Here is a 24,110-nt window from a genome sequence, read left to right as displayed (position 1 = left end):
TTGCTGGCTGGATTTCACAGAGGCAAAACAGACTCCTAGACTTGTGGGACCATAACAAACAAGAGCCCGGGGTGCTGAATTCCCTTCAGTCCTTTATGAGATGCTCAGGAAAGGAAATCTTAATTTTCTGTGTGCAATGAAGCACCTCTTTTGACTCTGATTTTGCCTGCTCTGTAAATCTCTAATCCAAGTTCACCTTCCTTCTCTCTCTTCCTCAGCCAAAGGAAGTGAATTTTGTGAGCCAAGAACTATCAGTTTATGAGCCTCCATTCTGGCTGCTGGACAAAGGTGCTGTTGGAAAGGTAAGGGCCCTGATTTTCTTTGCCATATATTTACCTTCCCCCAGGTTGGTGAACTATTTGCTGTACCAGTTGCCTTAAAATGTAGTTCAGGTTATAGGAAGCAGAATCTAATAATGAGCTCATAAACTCCTAAGTGTGATCCATGACAGCCTTTTCACTTTTGGCGTTGAAATTGGCTGAAGCAACAAAGAAAGAGATCGGGAGAGATTGCTTTGCTCTGAAGAAAGATTCCAACACTGTTTTTAATATGATAGTATCTAAATCAAACCTAGCAACCTTCCCTTTCCTTGGGGGCAAACTAATTGGGGTGTTCCTCAGGGATATCCTGATAGAGAAAAAGAAAGCTGGGACCTCTGTGCTCTAGATGGGAGAGCTGTCTGGACATCTTAAACTTTCCTTTCTCTTGGAGGCGGAGACCTTCTCAGTGGGTGATTTCCACCCCATCTCAGGGAGGCAGGATCAAAAACGTCACTTCCTGTTCAGGCTAGGACTCCAATTATCGCCAGTTCTATTTCCTGCCTGATCAGGGAGTGCATGGATCCTTTGGACTCCTTAGCTTTCTTCCAAAAAATTCTTTCTAGTGTCTTCTTTTGTGAGTTTTTTTTCTCCCTTGTGTTACCTTGTATTCCTGTTACTGTGTGTGTGTGTGTGTGGAGGCTTGGGGAGTCTCTTTCTCCCGCCGCTCTTTCCTTCCCGCCCAATTCTCCGTTCCTGCCAAAATGGCGCATCAGAACTTCTCCCCTTCTAGGGAGACCTCCCATGGGGGGGGGGGACGGGGACGCAGAAACCACTAGGGCTTCCTCCAAGAGGAAGCGGTATCCCCCCCAGCCGCAGTGCCTCCCCCTCCGGAGCTTCATCCACGATCAGTAAGACTGCCTCAGAGGCATCCAACGGCTCAGCGCGCCACATCGGCTCAGCTCCGGCAGAAAGCGCGCAGGCGCAGACATCCAGCCAGAGCATCCCGCAAAACAGGGGAGGCTAGTGCTCTCACACGTGCTGCCAAAAGACTCCTATGGGCTCAGAGGGACACTCCTCAGCGGATCGCTCAGCAGGGAACTTCGGAGCGGCAGCCCCGTCGCACATTTGCCTCCTCTTAACGCAGGCAAGTCCATTCAGGCAGAGGGGGAGGGAATTTCCCCAACTCAGAGAGTCAACTGGCCCATCCTTCTTCTACTAGGGAATGGCAGCCCTTCCCTCCCCTGAATTCCCAGCATTCCGGAGGGCCATTCAGGAACACATTGAGTGCTACCTCCAGGGCAGGGGATCCAGGATTACTGGTAATCCACTTCCCTTTAATGCACCAACTCTGCCAGCTCCGCTCCAAGGGCAGACTAGGGGTTACCTAGGTCCCCTGAGCATGTGCTCCCTCACTCCTCAGCAGGAGGAGAAGAAAGCCTCGCGGAAGGGCTGAATCACAGTTCCTTAGAGCGCTTTTCCAACTATGAGGAGTCTATGAAACACAGGGCAGGGGATCCAGGGTTACTGGCAGTCCACCTTCCTCCAACGCGCCAGCTCTGCCTGCTCCGCTCCAAGGGCACACTAGGGGTTACCTAGGTCCCTCGAGCATAAGAACATAAGAACAAGCCAGCTGGATCAGACCAGAGTCCATCTAGTCCAGCTCTCTGCTACTCGCAGTGGCCCACCAGGTGCCATTGGGAGCTCACATGCAGGATGTGAAAACAATGGCCTTCTGCGCTCCCTCACACCTCAGCAGAAGAAGACAGCCTCGCGGAAAGGCTGGAACCCAGTTCCTTAGAGCGCCTTTCCAACAAGGAGGAGCCTATGAAACCCAGGCCAGGGGATCCAGGGTTACTGGCAATCCACCTTCCTCTAACGCAACAACTCTGCCTGCTCCGCTCCAAGGGCATACTAGGGGTTACCTAGGGGTTACCTAAGCATACGCTCCCTCACGCCTCAACAGGAGGAGAAGGCAGCCACATGGAAGGGCGGGATCCCACTTCCTTAGTGCGCCCTTCTGATTATGAGGAATCTATGACCTCTTCCTCTCATCAGTCCTTTAGGAGCGCAACCAAGAGGACCTGGAATTCCTCTTCACCAAAACTGTGGCAGCTCGGGAGTTACAGGAGTCCAAGACTCCTCTACCCTCCGACAGCGGTGCGGCACTTAACATCTTAGGCTGTCCTAAGGCAGCAAGACCTTCTTCCACAGGATGAACCTTCTAAGTCCACCCTGCCCTTACCGGAATATTTTATTAAGAAGGAATGGGAGACCCCGGCCTCCAACAAACACCTCCTGTCTAATGCACACAAGCCTTATGTGGTGCACAAGTTGTGGAAGAGTTCCTCAAAGTCCCATTAGTTGTTGCCTTTGTGGTGACCTTTCATTCCTCAGGACTGTCTCCCGAGGACGGGGAGCACAACCCCAAGGATCCCCTCTATAAAAGATCTGAGGACGCACTCAGGCGCTCCCATTAGTCCTCGCCTTGGTCTAGAAGACCATCGACCCCACCTCCACTGTAACCAGAGCCACCCTAGTTGGCTAGACCGGGTCATGGAAATTCTACCCCCCGAAAGCTGTGGCTTCAGGGGTGTTCTGGAAATAGTTAGAATAACAGCTTCTTGCATAGCGGATTCCATGGCCTCCGCTGTGGTCGCACGGAGAAACGCCTGGCTGAGGACCTGATGGGCGGACAATCTATCTAAATCTGTTGTGACTGCCTACTCGTCCAGGGGGGTAGGCCGTTTGTCAAGGAACTTGACAACACCTTAGTGGGAACCAAGTCCATAAAAGAGACCATGCCCTAGCCTGGTTGTCCAGAGAGCTCCCCCTCCTGGTCCAGAACTAATCCGCACCAGGGGCACTTCAGCGCCCTGCCAGGGAAAACAGAACTGCGAACTGGCAACCTAGAGGTTCCTTAGTAGCAGGGGTGAGTTCAGATTTCAACACAATCTGACAGGCTCCTAGGACGGAAGTCACTCCTCGATCCTGACTCCAGCGATTCACCGGTAGGAGCTTGCCTTCTTATCTTCAGGCTCAGTGGAGAGGAGACCACTTCGTTGCATGGTCTCAGGAGGTAGAGTCCTTAGAATGCACTATAGAATTTAATCACCTTCCTCCATCCAACTTCTCCCTCTCTTCAGTCAGTTCCAGACCAGAGAAGGTTAGTACTCGTGCCGCCGTCGATCGTCTCTTGGCCACCCAGGCCATAGAACTGGTACCGCCATCAGAGAAGGCCTCTGGCCATTACTCACACCTTTCATGGTGCTGAAGGTGAACTTAGTATCGTGCACAAGTACAGGTCTCTGAACAGTTCAAGATGGAATCCCTGAGACCCATCACCGAAGCTCTCCCCCCAAGAGTCGTCCTCACTTCACTGGACCTCACGGAGGCTCATCTACATATATCTGTTCGACAGTCTCACACTGCCCGAGGGTCTTCTCGATATTTGCTCCTAGGTCCCATAGTACTCCTGCGACACATACACCCCTATGTTCTAAAGGACACCAATTTGTCCCTGTTGCACTAAGAATCTCTGCCCAGCCAGCACTGGGTGCAAGACCTGGTTTTTCCACCCCCCATCAAGCCCCACTTATGGTTTCCCTGTCAGCTATGGGGGCCATCCATGCGCCTCAGAAGCCATGGCTCCCCACTCCAGACTCTGGAGGCTTTGTGGTGGGGGGGGGGGGCAGGCTGCCCAGTCCCCATGCTTAACTCGGAAGGCCTTGCACCTTTGCCAGACCATCTCCACCTGGGCATGTTGTGGGGAGTTTGCAGGAATGATAAACACTGTTTCTAAAAAATACCCACCCACCCCTTCTACCACAGGTTTGTCTGGTAACAAGAACACTGGAACCTTGATACTTGTTTTAAAATGAGTAGCGTACAAGTAGAGGCACTACTGCAAGGTGGCTTAGATTTACCCCACATCAGATCCACAAAGATAAATGGGGAAAGCCTGCTATCAAAGGAACTTCATCCAACTCACAGTTGTCTTTCTTATTTTCTTTCTTTGCGCAAACTGCTTTTGGGGGGAAGGGCTCCCTTATTTCCCAACCTCTGATGGGGGCGGTGATTTGTGAGAGATTTACATGCTTAAAAGTTAATTCCCACTTGCACTGGCTTGGAGCTCTTTCTGAGGCTAACAACCTACCTCATAGGGTTGGTGTGAGGACAAAATTAGGAAAGAGAGTTGGTGGGGAGAGAGCCATGTATGTTTTGCTGGTGGTGGGAGGTGTTTTGTGAGCTGGTGCAAAAAATCATTGTTTAGTGGATTGTGTGGGGGGCCATTGAGTGCGTCCATACCTGTGGTGGTGAGGTGAAGTGAGGCCGCGGGCACCAAACTCAGATTTTGTCCCCGGGCTCCAGTTTGCCTAGATTCGCCCCTGACTGTAGGCCAAGGAATTCTTCAGCTCCCATTAAATGTTTAGCACTGTGTAAGTACTTAGAAGCAGCCAATCATGCTATAAAATGTGCAGTGATTTCTAAAAATGCACCTGGGCAAGTTATGGATTGCCTTGCTAGGGCTGCTAAATTGCACGGATATTTTTCAAAAGTAAATAGTATCATTCCTGCTTGTCAAAGACGGTTTTAAGTGTGTGGCTGAAGCAAGTAGACAGCTACTATCTTCTGTTTTTCTTATTGGGTTTGCATGGATTGGTGCATTCTGAAGCTCTCATTAGCACACTAGCAGCAGTCTCAACATTCCTCTAATGTCACAATAACTTTGCTAAGCTTGGTGGTTATAAAAGGACTTTAAAGAGTTTGTTATCCAGTGGGATAATACCATCTTTGGCTATTGGGACACACACACCCCAACTTTGGAGCAGACCTTTGGAAGCTCCGCAAACTTTGACCCAATGATTACCAGATCCCCCTCATGTATGTTTGGTTTTTTTAAAAAAACACACACCCCTAAAACAGATTTTTAAAATATCTGCTTTCTTTTTAAGAAATTTGTAGTTTATGTTAGCTAATTTAAACTCACTGGGAATAATCAGGAAAGGGACCGTCTCTCCCTATATCGCCCTTCTAGGCCCCTCCGTTCATTGGAGGCGGACCTACTGGTGATCCCTGGCCCCAAGGCGATCTGGCTGGCCTCTACAAGGGCCAGGGCTTTTACGGAACAGGCTTCCAGGTGAGATCAGGGCCCTGCGGGACTTACAAAGTTTCCACAGGGCCTGTAAAATGGACCTGTTCTGCCAAGCGTTTGGCCAGCCGGGATGATGTCAGCTAGCCATAAAACATCTGGCCTCCCGTGGGTTCATAAAGGGGAATAGAAGAGCTGAAGCCATCTATAGTTTAATATTTTATGTATTTTAGATGTAAGGATGGCAGTTCTGCCTGGTTCTCTCCCAGCCAGCTGGCCTTGACGGAATGCCTCCAGCCGGGCGGCGGGCCAGAATCGGCGGCAACAACCTTGGTGGACGGCTTATCTTGCTGTCCAAGATGAGCATTCCGTTCCCATGAGATGGGCCTGGATGGCCCAGGGAGGGGGAAGGGGTTGAGTACGTTATAACCTGAAGTTTGGGCGGGAGGTCTCATTCCTGTCATGTCGTGTGTGTGTGCTTTCTAAGATGTCTGAATAAACGGTCTTACATCCAAAAGCCTTTTATTTCTGCTCTTTGGAATTCCTTACATTTTAGATAAATTATATATACGATGTTTTTAACTTTTATTGTTGATGGAAACCGCCCTGAGCCTTCGGGGAGGGCGGTATATAAATATAACAAATAAATAAGAATAAATAAGGTCACAGATCCCTGAGGCCTAGTGGTTAAGAGAGGTGGACTCTAACCTAAAGAACCGAGTTTGATTCCCCACTCCTCCACATGAGCAGCAGACTCTCACCCAATGAACCAGATTTGTTTCCCCATTCCTCCACATGAAGCCTGCAGGATGACCTTGAGCTAGTCACAGTTTTCGCTGAACTCTCTCGCCCCCACCTGCCTCCCAATGTGTCTGTTGTGGGGAGAAGGAGGGAAGGAGTTTGTAAGCTGCTTGGAAACTCCTTAAGGAGGTAGAAAAAAGTGGCTTCTGTCCACACTTCTGTCCTCTGGTACCTGGCTGACACGATTTCAGTCTGAGGGCAGCCAAAAGGGGCACAGACCCGAATGGGGGATAGATCTAGCCAGCATTTCCACTCAGCCAGCTCCGTTCTTTACTGCAACTTCTGTCTGACGTGGCTTTTATTAATATGGGGCCTTTGACACATCCCCCACCCAAGTAATAAACTTCCTGGGCGGTAAAGGGGACCCTTCCTCCCTTTCCCCTTAACAGACAACCTGTTTGGATCCGCTGCAGCAGCGTAAATGACAAGTAAGAAGAGTATCGATCTTGGCACCCAAAAATTATGCCGGTGGGTTTCTGTGCACAGCATTTCCCTGTATCAGTGGTTTGGGTGGGTCTTCTGCTGTTTGTTTCCATATAGGCAAAAGCAACTATTCTTGCTTTGAGAGCCGACTTTTCAGCTTTGATGTCCTTTTTATTAAATCACCCTTCTGCAGATCCGTGTGAGAAGCTAGTTTCCGACAGGGCACCATAATCCTTTGCATTTCTAGGAACAAGTGTTAATTGTAGGTATTGAAAAATGTATAACATATGCATTTTTATAATTTTGTTTTTTGTTTTGTGTTGCTTTTTAATGTTGATCGGCTATGTCTCTTTTTAATTATTAGACTGGATTGGATTTTTGATGCCAATAAAAGCCTGTGTGTATGTGTGTGTGTGTGTGTGTGTGTGTATGCCTTGTCCGCTTCACTACCCATATTAAGGAAAGGTGACGTTTGAGAGGGATATGGTAGCCATCTTCAAGTATATGAAGAGCTGTCATGTAGAGGATGGTGCAGAGTTGTTTTCTGTTGCCTCAGAAGGTCAGACCAGAACAAATGGGTGGAAATTCAATCACAAGTGACAGTCAGAGCGGTGTCTCACTGGAGCAGGCTTCCCTGGGAGATGCTGGGCTCTCCTTGTGAGATTTCGAAGCAGAGGCTAGATGGTCGTCTGACAGCAAAATTGATTCTGCGAACTTGGGCAAAGCAGGAGAGGGAGGGCAAGAAGGGATGAGGCAGTTCTCAGCTCTTGCGACTTCTTCTTTGCAAGTTATTCTGTGTTCTTCAATTATTAAACTGTGTTTTGATGGTACGATTTTTTTCTATTGTGTGTGAGCGAGTTTTGTTATTTAAATGGACACTGCCTTCTTGGGTTGCAAAATGCTTCCTGTGCCTACCGTTTGAAGAATAATTTTAGTTGCCTAAAAAATGGGGAGCCTAGTTCTCATAGGACATTTGGGATGGAGATTCCTCAGGTAATAGAGAAAATCTCTGAGAGTTTCATGTCAGCTTGCTGGGGGTAAAGTGTTGACGATTGGGGAAGGTAACTTTCTCCACAAAGGAAACCCAAGGTAGCTTACACTGTTCTTTTTCTCTCTCCCATTTTATCCTTACAACAACCTTATGAGATAACTGTGACTGAGAAGTTGTGACTAGCCCAAGGCAGAGTAGAAATTTTAACCTGGGTCCTAATCCAAAACCCCAACCCATTTCACCATATTGGCTCTGTAGTAATGAGATTGAAAAAAGAAGCAGAAATAATCCGCTTACAAAAATAACTGACATTGGGGCTTTCCGCACTGACAGAGTTGTACTGGTTTCTATCTAGGTTCACCTCAGTGTATCCACACTGCAACCGAGCTCAACATTGTTTTGTCTCAGGTCCCCACCCCCCTCAGAACTGCAACATCCCTGTCGCAGTTATGAACTGCACCTTTCTGCTGGAACAAGGTTGATACCACTTCGAAGCTTCGAAGTGCGGACGCATTGAAACGACACCTCATCTGTTCAACCAATCAGGAGCCGCTTTTGTGGCATGCGCAGAACGGGAGAGTCATGGCGGGCATGTAACTGTAAACTGTAAACACTGTAAAAAAAAAGAACGCTCCCGTTTCCCGTGGTAACACAAGCTCCAATCACGACCGAGGAGCGAAACAGGCACCAAGCTGATCCTGCCCACTTAGCTCAGTTCCAGGGGGCCAAGTAAGTTGCTGTGCGGACAGCCTGGAATCGCCCCCCCACTGAAGGGAACCGAGTCGACCTTAGTTCCCTTCTGTAGTGCGGAAAGCGCCATTGTAGCCCTATTCAAGGCTTAAATCAGTGGGGTTAGAGTGTCTGGGCCTGGAATGGTAAATGAAACAAATGCAAAGGTGGAAAAATGTTTGAACACACCCCTCACACTTTTAAGTGGCACACTGAACTCGATGTACTAATTTTGTACTTCTATTCCCCCTCAGATAGCTTTCCTGAACAATAAAATGTTGTTTTCTTCCTAAAATAAAAAAATAATTTTTAAAGCAAGAGATATTTACTTCAAAGTTAGATAATCACAACAGCATAGAACAAGTACAGAACAGAGTAATGTTTTTTTCACAAAGACCAACGAATCGAAGGAGTACTGCGAAGATGAAACTGCGTGTCCCTAAAATAAAGGAATTGTCTGCCTAAGGCAAAAATCAATTCCATTTCGTGTGTTCAAAATGCCCTTGATATTTCAACTGAGCTATGCTCTTCAAACAACCATTCAAGTGACATTGTGGGGCCTCTTATTAAACCGTAGTCACTGTAAATAATTCTTTGCTTGCTTTTCTGAGGTGGCGAGCTGACATGGATTCTGGGCCTTTGAAGCCACAGCTCCTCCCTTTGATAAGGCTTAGAAGAATAAAACGCACCAATTTCCCTTGGCCAGATTTTCCTGTTATCATGCGGTAGCTTTGACATGTGGAACTGCTGTTGAAGATTGCCTATCTCGGGGCTTCCTTATCGTGTCTAAAACAGGCCTTTTCTGTGATACACCAACCGAAATACAAGTATCATCTACTAAAGCACTTTTTCAGTGCTGGGTTTTTGCTGCAGCCCAGCTTTTGAACGGCCTCAGGTTCCCCCTCTCTTGTAGTGTCTTGCCAATCGTGGCCCTTCTGGGTTGGCCTCAAATTTTTCCTGTATTTTTTTCAGACAGTGGACATTAATCTGTGTTCTTTTAAATGTGATCCAAAGCTCTGTGATTGAACGGGTAACAGTGACCGGGTAGGCTGCATGAAATGGAAGTCATTGAAATTTTCTTCTGAGCCTGTATGTGACACGAATTAGCCAGTTCTTCCCACCTCCTTCCAACCACTTTGAAATGTGCGTTATCCACTTCACAACACAACTCTTTACATCTGTATACTCTTCATCTTCAGGCACTCTGTTAGAAACCTTTCCGAGCCCTGGCTCCTGTATTGTTTAAAATTTCGGAGCCCCTGAGCACAGAAAAAATGTGTGTATTGGTGCCAGTGATCAGTAAAAGCAGCACCCTTCTTCAGCTGTGAGTGGGCTACTCTGAACTTGGATCCCGAAGGGAAAACTGAGTCACTTCTTATTACAGAGTCACATGAAGGCAGCATGGGATTGACACAGTTGTCTTGAAGAGCAGGAACCACTGAACCCTGCAGAGCAGCAGTGGCCTTTACTGTTTTTTCTTGGGCTGCTCTCATGAAGAAGAAGGAGGAAGAGGAGGAGGAGTAGTTTGGATTTATATCCCCCTTTCTCTCCTATAGGAGACTCAAAGGGGCTTACAATCTCCTTGCCCTTCCCCCCTCACAACAAACACCCTGTGAGGTGGGTGGAGCTGAGAGAGCTCCGAGAAGCTGTGACTAGCCCAAGGTCACCCAGCTGGCGTGTGTGGGAGTGCACAGGCTAACCTGAATTCCCCAGATAAGCCTCCACAACTCAAGCGGCAGAGCTGGGAATCAAACCCGGTTCCTCCAGATCAGAGTGCACCTGCTCTTAACCTCCTATGCCACTGCTGCTCCCAAAGTCACCTTTTAGATCCTAAAGGCCCAAAGTCACCTTTTAGATCCTAAGCCTAATATAGGGATGATAAATTTGATGATGGAAATGCTTCCCACGTGGGAATTTGTAACCCAGCGAAGCAACTGGTTGATGACCTATGGAACAGTGCTGTCCTCTTGTTCCAGTTCTTTCAGAAGTGTGTGGTTTGCCATGCCCACCCTCTTGAGCAAATTATTTTGCATCCTTCCAGTTCCTTTCAGATTCGCTGGCTTTTGTTGACTTCAGTATGAATGAGTTACATTGCATTCAGTTTGGTCCCTTTCCAGAGGCAGTAAAATTGTTTCCAGCTGACGGTGACTCATAGAATAGCTGGAGTTAGTGTCTCAAAGCTGATGGAATTTGCTATTCATCCTCTTATGGATTGCCTGGTGGAAAGAATTTGAACTGGAAAAAGGATGGTAGAGCTCTTGTGATGAAAACGGCTGAAAACATATCTGTGAATCTTCTAAAAATTGGTTTTTGACCATTTCTCAGAATGTTGGAATAGTAGTTAGTAATGGAAGCCATATGATAATAGTTGAATATAAATATTAGACATTAAGATCCAAATTCAGTGAATAACTCAGATCCCAAATATCTGCATAGAGGCTAAACTGCCTTTTGAAGTGGTTCACCTTTTCCCACAGCTGATAGCATTTTTGTCCAGTGATCAAGAAACTGCCAAGCATATAGTGTTGCTGTATGAGAAGCGAGACCCTTCACATGGTTTAAGAAAACTATCATAAAATACATGATTGTCTGGATTTTCATTGATTCTGATAAATGGCAGTTTGCTGTAAAAAAATATAAGCAGTGAAACAGTGCAGAAAGAATGGGGCATTATTGTTTAGCTTGGACATCATGGATTAAATCTTGGGTGTTCGGCTTCATTAGTAGTCAGTACATTATTACTAAAGGTATATGCCAGTGATGGCGAACCTTTTCGAGACCGAGTGCCCAAATTGCAACCCAAAACCCACTTATTTATCGCAAAGTGCCAACACAGCAATTTAACCTGAATACTGAGGTTTTAGTTTAGAAAAAACAGTTGGCTCCGAGGCGTGTGTTACTCGGGAGTAAGCTTGGTGGTAGTCGGTGGCTTTGCTTTGAAGCAACTGTGCAACTCTTCCAACGGGTGAATCACAACCCTAGGAGGGTTTACTCAGAAGCAAGCCCCATTGCCAGCAACTGAGCTTACTCCCAGGAAAAGGATCGTGCTTTAGTACTTCGCATGAAAATCAGTGGGGTTTAACAGCGCTTAACAGGGTTACCTACACTGCTTCCCCAAAACTAGGTTTTAGGCTTAATGATAATAATTGAGTCCAGTGGCTCAGGCCAGCCTAGATGTATGTGGGGGGGCGACTCTGCGCGTGCCCACAGAGAGGGCTCTGAGTGCCACCTCTGGCACCCGTGCCATAGGTTCGCCACCACTGGTATATGCTAATGTAAAAATGCATTTTTTTTACTTCTTTTACTTTTTGTGTTACACACAACAATTGAAGCAAAAAATATTTTACTTACATTGATTTCTATTGCAGTTGTAAAAACTGGGGGGAAATGTAATTTTATTAAATATTTTATGCCCTGACCTGGATTGAGCAGGCTAGCCTGATATCATCAGCTCTCAGCTCTCAGATCTCGCCATGTGATGGCCCTGGTTACTGAACCGATGGGAGACCACCAAGGAAGTCCAGGGTTGCTACGCAGAGCAGGCCATAGCAAACCACCCCTGAACAGCCTTTTGCCTTGAAAACTCCCATGAGGGGATCTCTGTAACTTGGCTGCCACTTGATGGCACTTTCTACCATTAATGGATCCTTAGATCCATGTGTGCAAAATTCTGTCCGTCACAAAGCATGCTTCCTTTTGCAGTGGCCCTTCAGTGTGTGCTTGACTAGTGGTTTCCCATGAGCCTTTCTGCAAATTCTAGCAGAAGCACACTCTGTGAAAAAGGCTGTCTCACACATATACAGAACTCAGTCATTTCTGGGCGTAGTGCTTCCTTGCAAAGTGGTGGATTAACCCAGGCATATCTGTATGGTGGGGATGTGCAAACTGGTTTCAGATCTGATTTTGGAGGACAGCTTTCAGGAATTGCCCACCCACCCTAGAAGGAGGGGGCGCATGCGTTGTATTCAGCTTTTGATACCGTGGACCATGATATTCTTTTAAGAACATAAGAACATAAGAACAAGCCAGCTAAATCAGACCAGAGTCCATCTAGTCCAGCTCTCTGCTACTCGCAGTGGCCCACCAGGTTGTGGTTGTCTGGACAGATTGAGACCGGGTGGTTGTATTTTGAGGCCCTTTCATTCCTTCCAAAGTGGTTAAGGAGGTGCTAGGAGAATGCCAATTTGACCCCATGTTTTTTTCACTTATGGAGTTCTTCAGGAATCAGTTCTCTGCCCTGTGTTGTTCAACATGTACATAAAACCAATGGGAACTATTGTCTGGAGGTCTGGAATGTGATGCCACAAACATACAGTTAATGCCTATCTATCCTTTCCATCAGATTCCAGGGAGGCTGGGGAAGGACTTGAATCGATGCCCGGGATCAGTGATGGATTGGATGTGGGCTAACAAGCTGAAGCTTATCCAGACAAGACAAAGGTACTTTTGATCAGGGGCCCAGCGAATCTGGAGCTAGGTGCTTAGCGCGTGGGTGGATATAATTGCACTCTCCTTGAAGAATCATGTGCATAGTTTGGGAGTGCTCCTGGACCCAGCATTTATTGTGTATGTTCAGGTACTGACTGGCTAGAAGTGCTTTTGGCTACTTTACAGTTGTGCACCAACCACGCCATTTTCAGGACGTTGGTCATGTCCAGGGTTGTTTGCTGTAACGCTCTCTAGAGAGGCTACCTTTATATTCTGGAACTAAACAGCCAAAGGAGAATTTATACACTAGCCAGGTGTTTAGCCTCACCCTCAGCAGTATTGGAGGGGAACGTGAAAAGATTTGGGTGCTGTGTGGTTTCCGGGCTGTCTGGCCGTGTTCTAGCAGCATTCTCTCCTGACGTTTCGCCTGCATCTGTGGCTGGCATCTTCAGAGGATCTTTGGAAAGATTCCTTGAAAAGATTCCTTGGACAGAGAGTGCCTGCCCATGTATGTTCGGGGAGGTGGAAACCCTTGAACATATATGTTTTAGATTTTGTTTTTCACAGCATGGCTCGGTGAAAGTTTATCATGCCCTTGCTGGATAAAACCTCAGGATTCTTGGAAAAAAATCAAGAATAAAAAACTTCTGTCTGACAAAAGTCCTCCAGCTATTAGACAAATTGCAAAGTTTTGCACCTTAATGTATAAAGCTTGCCAGATAGCGAGTAGGAACGACAAGGAAATTTCAGGCTCCTTTTTAGTCCATCGTGGTAAGACTTTCTTACAATCTGTGAAATAGCTTTAAATAATGTTTACCATCTGTTTTAACTTAGGAGTGTAGTCGACCCACGCGGTCAGCGTAAGAACGAGACGAGACGCGGAGATAACATCTGGTGGAGATCGCCAGCAGCGGGAGACCGGAGGTCCGTGTTCCTAGCGAATCTCCCGTCTGCCGGTTCCTGGCACCTTTTATTGTTACTCTATCGGGTGGGGGGGGGGTGGGGGGGGGGGGGGGGGGGGGGGGGGGGGGGGGGGGGGGGGGGGGGGTGGGGGGTGTCGGGGGGGGGGGGCGGGGGGGGGGCCCGGGGGGGGGGGAGCTGGGGGGGGGGGGGGGTGGGGGGGGGGGGGGGGGGAAAGGGGGGGCTTGGGGTGGGGGAGGGTGGGGGGGGGGGGGGGGGGGGGGGGGGGGGGGTGGGGGGGGGGGGGGGTGGGGGGGGGGGGGGGTGGGGGGGGGGGGGGGTGGGGGGGGGGGGGGGTGGGGGGGGGGGGGGGTGGGGGGGGGGGGGGGTGGGGGGGGGGGGGGGTGGGGGGGGGGGGGGGTGGGGGGGGGGGGGGGTGGGGGGGGGGGGGGGTGGGGGGGGGGGGGGGTGGGGGGGGGGGGGGGTGGGGGGGGGGGGGGGTGGGGGGGGGGGGGGGTGGGGGGGGGGGGGGGTGGGGGGGGGGGGGGGTGGGGGGGGGGGGGGGTGGGGGGGGGGGGGGGTGGGGGGGGGGGGGGGTGGGGGGGGGGGGGGGTGGGGGGGGGGGGGGGTGGGGGGGGGGGGGGGTGGGGGGGGGGGGGGGTGGGGGGGGGGGGGGGTGGGGGGGGGGGGGGGTGGGGGGGGGGGGGGGTGGGGGGGGGGGGGGGTGGGGGGGGGGGGGGGTGGGGGGGGGGGGGGGTGGGGGGGGGGGGGGGTGGGGGGGGGGGGGGGTGGGGGGGGGGGGGGGTGGGGGGGGGGGGGGGTGGGGGGGGGGGGGGGTGGGGGGGGGGGGGGGTGGGGGGGGGGGGGGGTGGGGGGGGGGGGGGGTGGGGGGGGGGGGGGGTGGGGGGGGGGGGGGGTGGGGGGGGGGGGGGGTGGGGGGGGGGGGGGGTGGGGGGGGGGGGGGGTGGGGGGGGGGGGGGGTGGGGGGGGGGGGGGGTGGGGGGGGGGGGGGGTGGGGGGGGGGGGGGGTGGGGGGGGGGGGGGGTGGGGGGGGGGGGGGGTGGGGGGGGGGGGGGGTGGGGGGGGGGGGGGGTGGGGGGGGGGGGGGGTGGGGGGGGGGGGGGGTGGGGGGGGGGGGGGGTGGGGGGGGGGGGGGGTGGGGGGGGGGGGGGGTGGGGGGGGGGGGGGGTGGGGGGGGGGGGGGGTGGGGGGGGGGGGGGGTGGGGGGGGGGGGGGGTGGGGGGGGGGGGGGGTGGGGGGGGGGGGGGGTGGGGGGGGGGGGGGGTGGGGGGGGGGGGGGGTGGGGGGGGGGGGGGGTGGGGGGGGGGGGGGGTGGGGGGGGGGGGGGGTGGGGGGGGGGGGGGGTGGGGGGGGGGGGGGGTGGGGGGGGGGGGGGGTGGGGGGGGGGGGGGGTGGGGGGGGGGGGGGGTGGGGGGGGGGGGGGGTGGGGGGGGGGGGGGGTGGGGGGGGGGGGGGGTGGGGGGGGGGGGGGGTGGGGGGGGGGGGGGGTGGGGGGGGGGGGGGGTGGGGGGGGGGGGGGGTGGGGGGGGGGGGGGGTGGGGGGGGGGGGGGGTGGGGGGGGGGGGGGGTGGGGGGGGGGGGGGGTGGGGGGGGGGGGGGGTGGGGGGGGGGGGGGGTGGGGGGGGGGGGGGGTGGGGGGGGGGGGGGGTGGGGGGGGGGGGGGGTGGGGGGGGGGGGGGGTGGGGGGGGGGGGGGGTGGGGGGGGGGGGGGGTGGGGGGGGGGGGGGGTGGGGGGGGGGGGGGGTGGGGGGGGGGGGGGGTGGGGGGGGGGGGGGGTGGGGGGGGGGGGGGGTGGGGGGGGGGGGGGGTGGGGGGGGGGGGGGGTGGGGGGGGGGGGGGGTGGGGGGGGGGGGGGGTGGGGGGGGGGGGGGGTGGGGGGGGGGGGGGGTGGGGGGGGGGGGGGGTGGGGGGGGGGGGGGGTGGGGGGGGGGGGGGGTGGGGGGGGGGGGGGGTGGGGGGGGGGGGGGGTGGGGGGGGGGGGGGGTGGGGGGGGGGGGGGGTGGGGGGGGGGGGGGGTGGGGGGGGGGGGGGGTGGGGGGGGGGGGGGGTGGGGGGGGGGGGGGGTGGGGGGGGGGGGGGGTGGGGGGGGGGGGGGGTGGGGGGGGGGGGGGGTGGGGGGGGGGGGGGGTGGGGGGGGGGGGGGGTGGGGGGGGGGGGGGGTGGGGGGGGGGGGGGGTGGGGGGGGGGGGGGGTGGGGGGGGGGGGGGGTGGGGGGGGGGGGGGGTGGGGGGGGGGGGGGGTGGGGGGGGGGGGGGGTGGGGGGGGGGGGGGGTGGGGGGGGGGGGGGGTGGGGGGGGGGGGGGGTGGGGGGGGGGGGGGGTGGGGGGGGGGGGGGGTGGGGGGGGGGGGGGGTGGGGGGGGGGGGGGGTGGGGGGGGGGGGGGGTGGGGGGGGGGGGGGGTGGGGGGGGGGGGGGGTGGGGGGGGGGGGGGGTGGGGGGGGGGGGGGGTGGGGGGGGGGGGGGGTGGGGGGGGGGGGGGGTGGGGGGGGGGGGGGGTGGGGGGGGGGGGGGGTGGGGGGGGGGGGGGGTGGGGGGGGGGGGGGGTGGGGGGGGGGGGGGGTGGGGGGGGGGGGGGGTGGGGGGGGGGGGGGGTGGGGGGGGGGGGGGGTGGGGGGGGGGGGGGGTGGGGGGGGGGGGGGGTGGGGGGGGGGGGGGGTGGGGGGGGGGGGGGGTGGGGGGGGGGGGGGGTGGGGGGGGGGGGGGGTGGGGGGGGGGGGGGGTGGGGGGGGGGGGGGGTGGGGGGGGGGGGGGGTGGGGGGGGGGGGGGGTGGGGGGGGGGGGGGGTGGGGGGGGGGGGGGGTGGGGGGGGGGGGGGGTGGGGGGGGGGGGGGGTGGGGGGGGGGGGGGGTGGGGGGGGGGGGGGGTGGGGGGGGGGGGGGGTGGGGGGGGGGGGGGGTGGGGGGGGGGGGGGGTGGGGGGGGGGGGGGGTGGGGGGGGGGGGGGGTGGGGGGGGGGGGGGGTGGGGGGGGGGGGGGGTGGGGGGGGGGGGGGGTGGGGGGGGGGGGGGGTGGGGGGGGGGGGGGGTGGGGGGGGGGGGGGGTGGGGGGGGGGGGGGGTGGGGGGGGGGGGGGGTGGGGGGGGGGGGGGGTGGGGGGGGGGGGGGGTGGGGGGGGGGGGGGGTGGGGGGGGGGGGGGGTGGGGGGGGGGGGGGGTGGGGGGGGGGGGGGGTGGGGGGGGGGGGGGGTGGGGGGGGGGGGGGGTGGGGGGGGGGGGGGGTGGGGGGGGGGGGGGGTGGGGGGGGGGGGGGGTGGGGGGGGGGGGGGGTGGGGGGGGGGGGGGGTGGGGGGGGGGGGGGGTGGGGGGGGGGGGGGGTGGGGGGGGGGGGGGGTGGGGGGGGGGGGGGGTGGGGGGGGGGGGGGGTGGGGGGGGGGGGGGGTGGGGGGGGGGGGGGGTGGGGGGGGGGGGGGGTGGGGGGGGGGGGGGGTGGGGGGGGGGGGGGGTGGGGGGGGGGGGGGGTGGGGGGGGGGGGGGGTGGGGGGGGGGGGGGGTGGGGGGGGGGGGGGGTGGGGGGGGGGGGGGGTGGGGGGGGGGGGGGGTGGGGGGGGGGGGGGGTGGGGGGGGGGGGGGGTGGGGGGGGGGGGGGGTGGGGGGGGGGGGGGGTGGGGGGGGGGGGGGGTGGGGGGGGGGGGGGGTGGGGGGGGGGGGGGGTGGGGGGGGGGGGGGGTGGGGGGGGGGGGGGGTGGGGGGGGGGGGGGGTGGGGGGGGGGGGGGGTGGGGGGGGGGGGGGGTGGGGGGGGGGGGGGGTGGGGGGGGGGGGGGGTGGGGGGGGGGGGGGGTGGGGGGGGGGGGGGGTGGGGGGGGGGGGGGGTGGGGGGGGGGGGGGGTGGGGGGGGGGGGGGGTGGGGGGGGGGGGGGGTGGGGGGGGGGGGGGGTGGGGGGGGGGGGGGGTGGGGGGGGGGGGGGGTGGGGGGGGGGGGGGGTGGGGGGGGGGGGGGGTGGGGGGGGGGGGGGGTGGGGGGGGGGGGGGGTGGGGGGGGGGGGGGGTGGGGGGGGGGGGGGGTGGGGGGGGGGGGGGGTGGGGGGGGGGGGGGGTGGGGGGGGGGGGGGGTGGGGGGGGGGGGGGGTGGGGGGGGGGGGGGGTGGGGGGGGGGGGGGGTGGGGGGGGGGGGGGGTGGGGGGGGGGGGGGGTGGGGGGGGGGGGGGGTGGGGGGGGGGGGGGGTGGGGGGGGGGGGGGGTGGGGGGGGGGGGGGGTGGGGGGGGGGGGGGGTGGGGGGGGGGGGGGGTGGGGGGGGGGGGGGGTGGGGGGGGGGGGGGGTGGGGGGGGGGGGGGGTGGGGGGGGGGGGGGGTGGGGGGGGGGGGGGGTGGGGGGGGGGGGGGGTGGGGGGGGGGGGGGGTGGGGGGGGGGGGGGGTGGGGGGGGGGGGGGGTGGGGGGGGGGGGGGGTGGGGGGGGGGGGGGGTGGGGGGGGGGGGGGGTGGGGGGGGGGGGGGGTGGGGGGGGGGGGGGGTGGGGGGGGGGGGGGGTGGGGGGGGGGGGGGGTGGGGGGGGGGGGGGGTGGGGGGGGGGGGGGGTGGGGGGGGGGGGGGGTGGGGGGGGGGGGGGGTGGGGGGGGGGGGGGGTGGGGGGGGGGGGGGGTGGGGGGGGGGGGGGGTGGGGGGGGGGGGGGGTGGGGGGGGGGGGGGGTGGGGGGGGGGGGGGGTGGGGGGGGGGGGGGGTGGGGGGGGGGGGGGGTGGGGGGGGGGGGGGGTGGGGGGGGGGGGGGGTGGGGGGGGGGGGGGGTGGGGGGGGGGGGGGGTGGGGGGGGGGGGGGGTGGGGGGGGGGGGGGGTGGGGGGGGGGGGGGGTGGGGGGGGGGGGGGGTGGGGGGGGGGGGGGGTGGGGGGGGGGGGGGGTGGGGGGGGGGGGGGGTGGGGGGGGGGGGGGGTGGGGGGGGGGGGGGGTGGGGGGGGGGGGGGGTGGGGGGGGGGGGGGGTGGGGGGGGGGGGGGGTTGGGGGGGGGCAGGTTGGGGGGGGGGGGGGGCGGGGGGGGAGGGCGTGGGGGGGGGAGGGGGGGGGTGGGGGGGGGGAGGGGTGGAGGGGGGGAGGGAGGGGGGGATGGGGGGATGGGGAGGGGGGGGGTGGGGGGGGGGGGGTCCATAGCATCTGGAGTGCCAAAGGTTCGCCACCACTGCACTAGGAAGTTGTGGGTTTTCCAGGTTGTATGGCTGTGTCCCAGTAGAATTTTCTCCTGAAGTTTCGCCTGCATCACAGCAGGCAATACTGACCTTGTTGGGCCAAGAGTCTGACTCAGCATAAAGCAGCTTTGTGTGCATTTCTCTCCAGCAAACCTGGAACTTATTGTTACTGTGTCATGTGGCTACAGACCCCCTTGGCCTCTCCTTGTTGATACTGTGACGATAGCCCTGCATGTTTCTCGTGTTCTTTGCTTTACGACTCTTGCTGGGCCCCTTCCTGAAGGCTGAATGGAATGAGACCGCTGGGCTCTACTGCAGCGTGGGACTGGGACGCTCCCGGCCGCCTCCATTTTTCTCCTTTATCTTTGACTTTTGTAACACTAAGTGACTTATCTCGTACAGAAGAAAACGGTCAGTTTTTCCACTGTGTGTATCTCGGTATGTCCGGTTCTGCTTTTCTCCCCACATCATGTCTCAGTTATTTCTGCTCCACTGAGGCCAACATCTTATATACTCACGTGGGAGTAATGGCCATTTACATAACTATGTATGGGTAGATTTTATCTGAGATTATCTAGCTCTTCCTGCAAATTATTCTGGGTAATGTACATAATTTCTCCTCCCCTCCCCTATTATCAACTTGTAAGTTAGTCTGAGAACGTGACTCAGCCAAGATATGTGGCCAGCTGGTGGCCTTTGTGGCCAAATGGGGTTTTAACTTGGATCTTCCTGATCCATGTTTAGTATTCATACCCTTGAACTGATCCATGTTTAGTATTCCCACCCTTTAACTGCATTGACTCCCTGTGGCGTAGGAGGTTAAGTGGCATAGGAGGTTAAGAGCTCGTGTATCTAATCTGGAGGAACCGGGTTTGATTCCCAGCTCTGCCGCCTGAGCTGTGGAGGCTTATCTGGGGAATTCAGATTAGCCTGTACACTCCCACACACGCCAGCTGGGTGACCTTGGGCTAGTCACAGCTTCTCGGAGCTCTCTCAGCCCCCCCTACCTCACAGGGTGTTTGTTGTGAGGGGGGAAGGGCAAGGAGATTGTAAGCCCCTTTGAGTCTCCTGCAGGAGAAAAAGGGGGGATATAAATCCAAACTCCTCCTTCTCCTCCTCCTTCTCCTCCTCCTCCTCCTCCTCCTCCTCCTTCTCCTCCTTCTCCTTCTTCTCCTTCTTCACTCAACAGTGTAGTTGTTAACCTGAACAGAGGTGACATATCGTTTCCTCTGAATATGAACAATGGTGTGCATCTCCAAGGTAAGAATGAGATCCCATTTGCCAGCGTGATGTAAGGGTTCAGAGTGGCAGACTCTAATCTGGTGAATCAGGTTCAGTTCTCCACTCTTCCACATGAGCAGTTCCACATGAGTTCAGTTCTCCACTCTTCCAGATGGGCTCTAATCTGGTGAATCGGGTTTGTTTCCTCCTTCCTCCAGATGGAGCCTGCTGGGTGACCTTGGGCCAGTTATGGTTCTCTCCGAACTCTTGCAGCCCCATCTACTTCACTAGGTGGCTGTGATGTGGAGGGGAAGAGAAGGCAATTCAAGCCACTGAGACACCTTAAATATAGAGAAAAGCAGGGTCTAAAAACCTACTCTTCTTTGTGGTTCGTAAAACTCCTAGATAGTTGCTGTCCAGGCTTCCTATTCTCTTTTGGTGCTGAACGTGCACCTTTCCAGTGGGCTCAAGGTCTTCCACCAGACAGACAGGACCTTGGCTCCCACTTCTCCCTCCTGCAACATCCCCTGACCTCCTGCTGCTGAGGGAGGGGGGACTTTCATGAGCCTGATTGGGGCGGGGAAGATGTGGGGCTACCACAGGCGGTGGAACTCCTGGAGCCCGTGGAAATACTTTCTTGGGCCTACCTCACTGAATCCCCTCCCAGTAATGTGGGCTATAACATTTGCATCACCCTTTTCGGCAGGTTTTGCAAGAATTTGGTTTCACTTCCCATTTAGCTGCTGCACGTTACAATCCCAAATGCTTTTTAGGAAATGTAGAAAGTGCTTGCATTAGGGAGGGATGAATTGTCCCTTGCCGGGAAGCTAGACTTTGGTTGTCAGATGCTGAAATCCAAGGAATCAAGGAACTAATTAATTGGAGAAGTGGATTCACATGGAGGGAGCAAGCATTTGGCAGCTGGGGTGTTTTCAGAGAGAAGGCCCCACTTACCTGAGCATGTGAGTCTTCCCAGGGGTATCATGTGAAGCTGGAAACACATGAGAGTAAGAGACTTGTGCGCAGTGTGGAATTTTTGCCGTGCATGTGCAGAAATGCATGAAATGGTTCAAAGAGAAGGAGAAGCAGAAGAGAAGCCACAACCTTTGACTGCAGGCAGGTATGAATTTGTAGTAGATGCGTTACAATTAGCTGTCCTGAGCTGATAACAAGAAGGAGAAGAGGAGGATCGGGAAATAACCTTAGAACAGTGGTGGCGAACCTTTGGCACTCCAGATGTTATGGACTACAATTCCCATCAGCCCCTGTCAGTATGGCCAATTAGCCATGCTGGCAGGGGCTGATGGGAATTGTAGTCCATAACATCTAGAGTGCCAAAGGTTCGCCACCACGGCCTTAGAACCACAAAAGAAAAAGCAATAAAAGCAATCAGAGGAAGTCTAGAAGATCACTTGTTTCCTATCTGACCGGAATGAGCTATAACCACAACCAGCTGTGTAGAGTATGTTGTTACCACTCGTAAATTACAAACTCAGCTTTACATGTACAGTGGCACAAAGTGGGAGGAGGATCTGCCTCTTGTTTCCGTGGCCACCGCACCTTCTGCCTGACAGATTGCTGCTGACCCAAATGACCAGAGCCACGTTGCCACTGGTGGACCATGGGAATGCCATCAAGTCACAGCTGACCTGTGGGGGTGATGTAGCAATTTCCAAGACCAGATGAGCAGAGGCAGTTTGCCATTGCATCGTTTGAATGTCTTCCCATCCAAGTATTGACCAGTGGCCAGCCCTACTTAGCTTCCAGGATATGACAAGATTGGGCTGACCTAAGCTATCCAGTTCAGGGCAGAGTCAAACAGAGATGCCATTGTCTGCTTCTTCATAGCAACCCTGGACTTCTTTGGTCGTCTCCCATCCAAGTATGAATCAGAGTCGATCCTGCTTAGCCTCTGAGATCCAATGAGATCGGGCTACATGGGCAGGACAACAATGACCCTGCCAATTATTTAATTTATTTATTGTGTACATTTTTATCATACTGTTTTCCAGCAAGCTCAGAGCAATGTATGTTGTTCTCCCCTCCCCGACACCCCTTTGAACAAGTGCTTGGAAAGAGGGTATCAACAACAACAACAACAACAACAACAACAACAACAACAACAACAACAACAACAACAACAACAACAACAACAACAGTAGTAGTAACAACAGCATCAACAACAACAACAACAACAACAGCTCGCCCCCTCATGGGCACCCCCTTGTCGTGGGAAAGGGGCTTGCGTGCTTCGATGACGTTGTAATGAAGGCCAACAACCAGCTAAAGATCTGGCAGCTGTGAAATCTACAATAATAACTCGAAGCGGATAGAAGACCAACACCAACCAGTGATCTGGCGGTTGTGATACAATGTGTTTGTTGTTTTCGTCAATAATAATAATAATAATAATAATAATAATAATAATAATAATAATAATAATAATAATAATAATAGAGGAGGAGGAGGAGGAGGAGGAGGAGAAGAAGAAGGAAAAGAGAGTTTGAATGTATACCCTCCTTTCTCTCCTGTAAGGAGAGTCAAGGTGGCTTAGAAGCTCCTTTCCCTCCCCCCCTCCCCACAACAACCACCCTGGAAGGTGGTGGGACTGAGAGAGCTCCAAAAAGCTGTGACTAGCCCAAGGTTACCCAGCTGGCATGTGTTGGAGTGCACAGGCTAATCTAGTTCCCCAGATAAGCCTTACATCTCAAGTGGCAGAGTGGGGAATCAAACCCTGTTCTCCCGATTAGAGTGTACCTGCTCTTAACCACTACACCACTGCTGCTCTTATCAAGGGCCTTCTCAATCCCTCTCTGCACCCTATGGATTAGTCTGTTGATGTCAGATATGTCTGCAAAATATTTGTAATATTTAAACACCATCTACTTTTTTGCACAGTTTAAATTTAACCCCCCACCCCCACCCCCAAGGTACTGAAAACTGTTGACATTGATTTTAGCACACTCAGAGAACTGGTTGCCATGTTGGTGGGAGTGTAGATGTTGCTGGAAGGCACATGTTCTTCTGCTGGCATGGACAAAAGTTTGCTCTTGGGCTTTCTGTCAGGGTTGTGTGTGTGTGTGTGTGAGACTTCTCTTTCTCAATGGCACTTGGTTTCCTGTGTGTGCGTGATTGCGTGTCATTGTGTGACTCCATGGGGCTGCGAGAGTGCAGAGAGATCTGTGACTGACCCAAGGTCACCCAGCAGACTTGATGGGGAGGATGGGGAATCGAACCTGGTTCTCCTGTTTCAACCCTTACCAAAAGATTTGCACCTTTGCCCTCTCCCCCCCCCCCTCCCGCTTCTCCTGGATTTAACTGCAATGGGAGGAAAACTAGAGCTCAGCCTGGATGTCACACAGTGGGCAGCCACAATTCCCTTCCTTTACCGAAAGATCCTCTGACCATGGGCAGGTTTTCATGCCTGCTGTTAAAGCCCAGGACTGGTTGTAAAGAAAAGAACGCTTGTTGTATAGAAAGCTCATTATTCATGGCATTGTGGGAAATTTTCTCACTCTTTTAAATACATGCAAATTCTTGCTTCTTTCTTTCCTTCCTTGTTCCCCGCCCATAGCTCGTCAGCAGTATGTTGGAATGCTGTGGGAATAGCAATTGTGATGCATAAGCTCTGGTCTGAATTCAGCCATGGACCACTGCTTCTGGGCTTCAGTGCCCCATAGGTACAATAGCAGAAATAGCAGTACACTGTTGGGAGAGATGCAGTAAGGAACCCAAGTTGGCTATAAATTTAAATTAAAGAAAATATATTGGTCTGGCTTTGCCCAAATCCCATTGTCATCCCTGCCATATGTCGACTGAGTTGTCTAGGACACACTTAAGATGTGCATAGATTTGTATACATAACAAAAGTTAGGGGCGGGTATGCACGGCATTCCCAGTGAAACAGGCAAGCGCAACAACGTGATTCATGTTTCTGCATCTCTCCTTCTGAACAACTCAACGATGCATGGTTAACTAGCCTGGGAATCATCTGCCTTGAGAGAAGCTTTGCGTTTGTAGCCAGGGTATAACGAAAGGGTTCATCTTCCTGTAATGAATTTCTGGCCTTCACTCTGCAGAACCCAAATTGAGCCAAAGTGGACAAAAAGGCCGAGATAGTCAGTCCCCTGAGC

General features: G+C 56.8%; 1 protein-coding gene across 1 annotated transcript in view; it reads left to right on the top strand.

Moving 5' to 3' along the window:
* The first annotated feature begins 216 nt into the window (after positions 1-216).
* The window catches only part of NDST2 (N-deacetylase and N-sulfotransferase 2), a 146,030-nt gene continuing 122,136 nt past the window's right edge, over positions 217-24,110 (top strand). Inside the window, exons 1-2 of the mRNA XM_048503065.1 lie at positions 217-302; positions 12,636-12,733. The gene's annotated coding sequence lies outside the window, so the exon portion shown is untranslated. The remainder of the gene's footprint in view (positions 303-12,635; positions 12,734-24,110) is intronic.

The sequence above is a fragment of the Sphaerodactylus townsendi genome, linkage group LG07, assembly GCF_021028975.2.
Source record: "Sphaerodactylus townsendi isolate TG3544 linkage group LG07, MPM_Stown_v2.3, whole genome shotgun sequence".
Lineage (NCBI taxonomy): Eukaryota > Metazoa > Chordata > Lepidosauria > Squamata > Sphaerodactylidae > Sphaerodactylus > Sphaerodactylus townsendi.
Note: the sequence above shows the minus strand (reverse complement) of the source record. Positions and strands in the feature narration are given on the sequence as shown.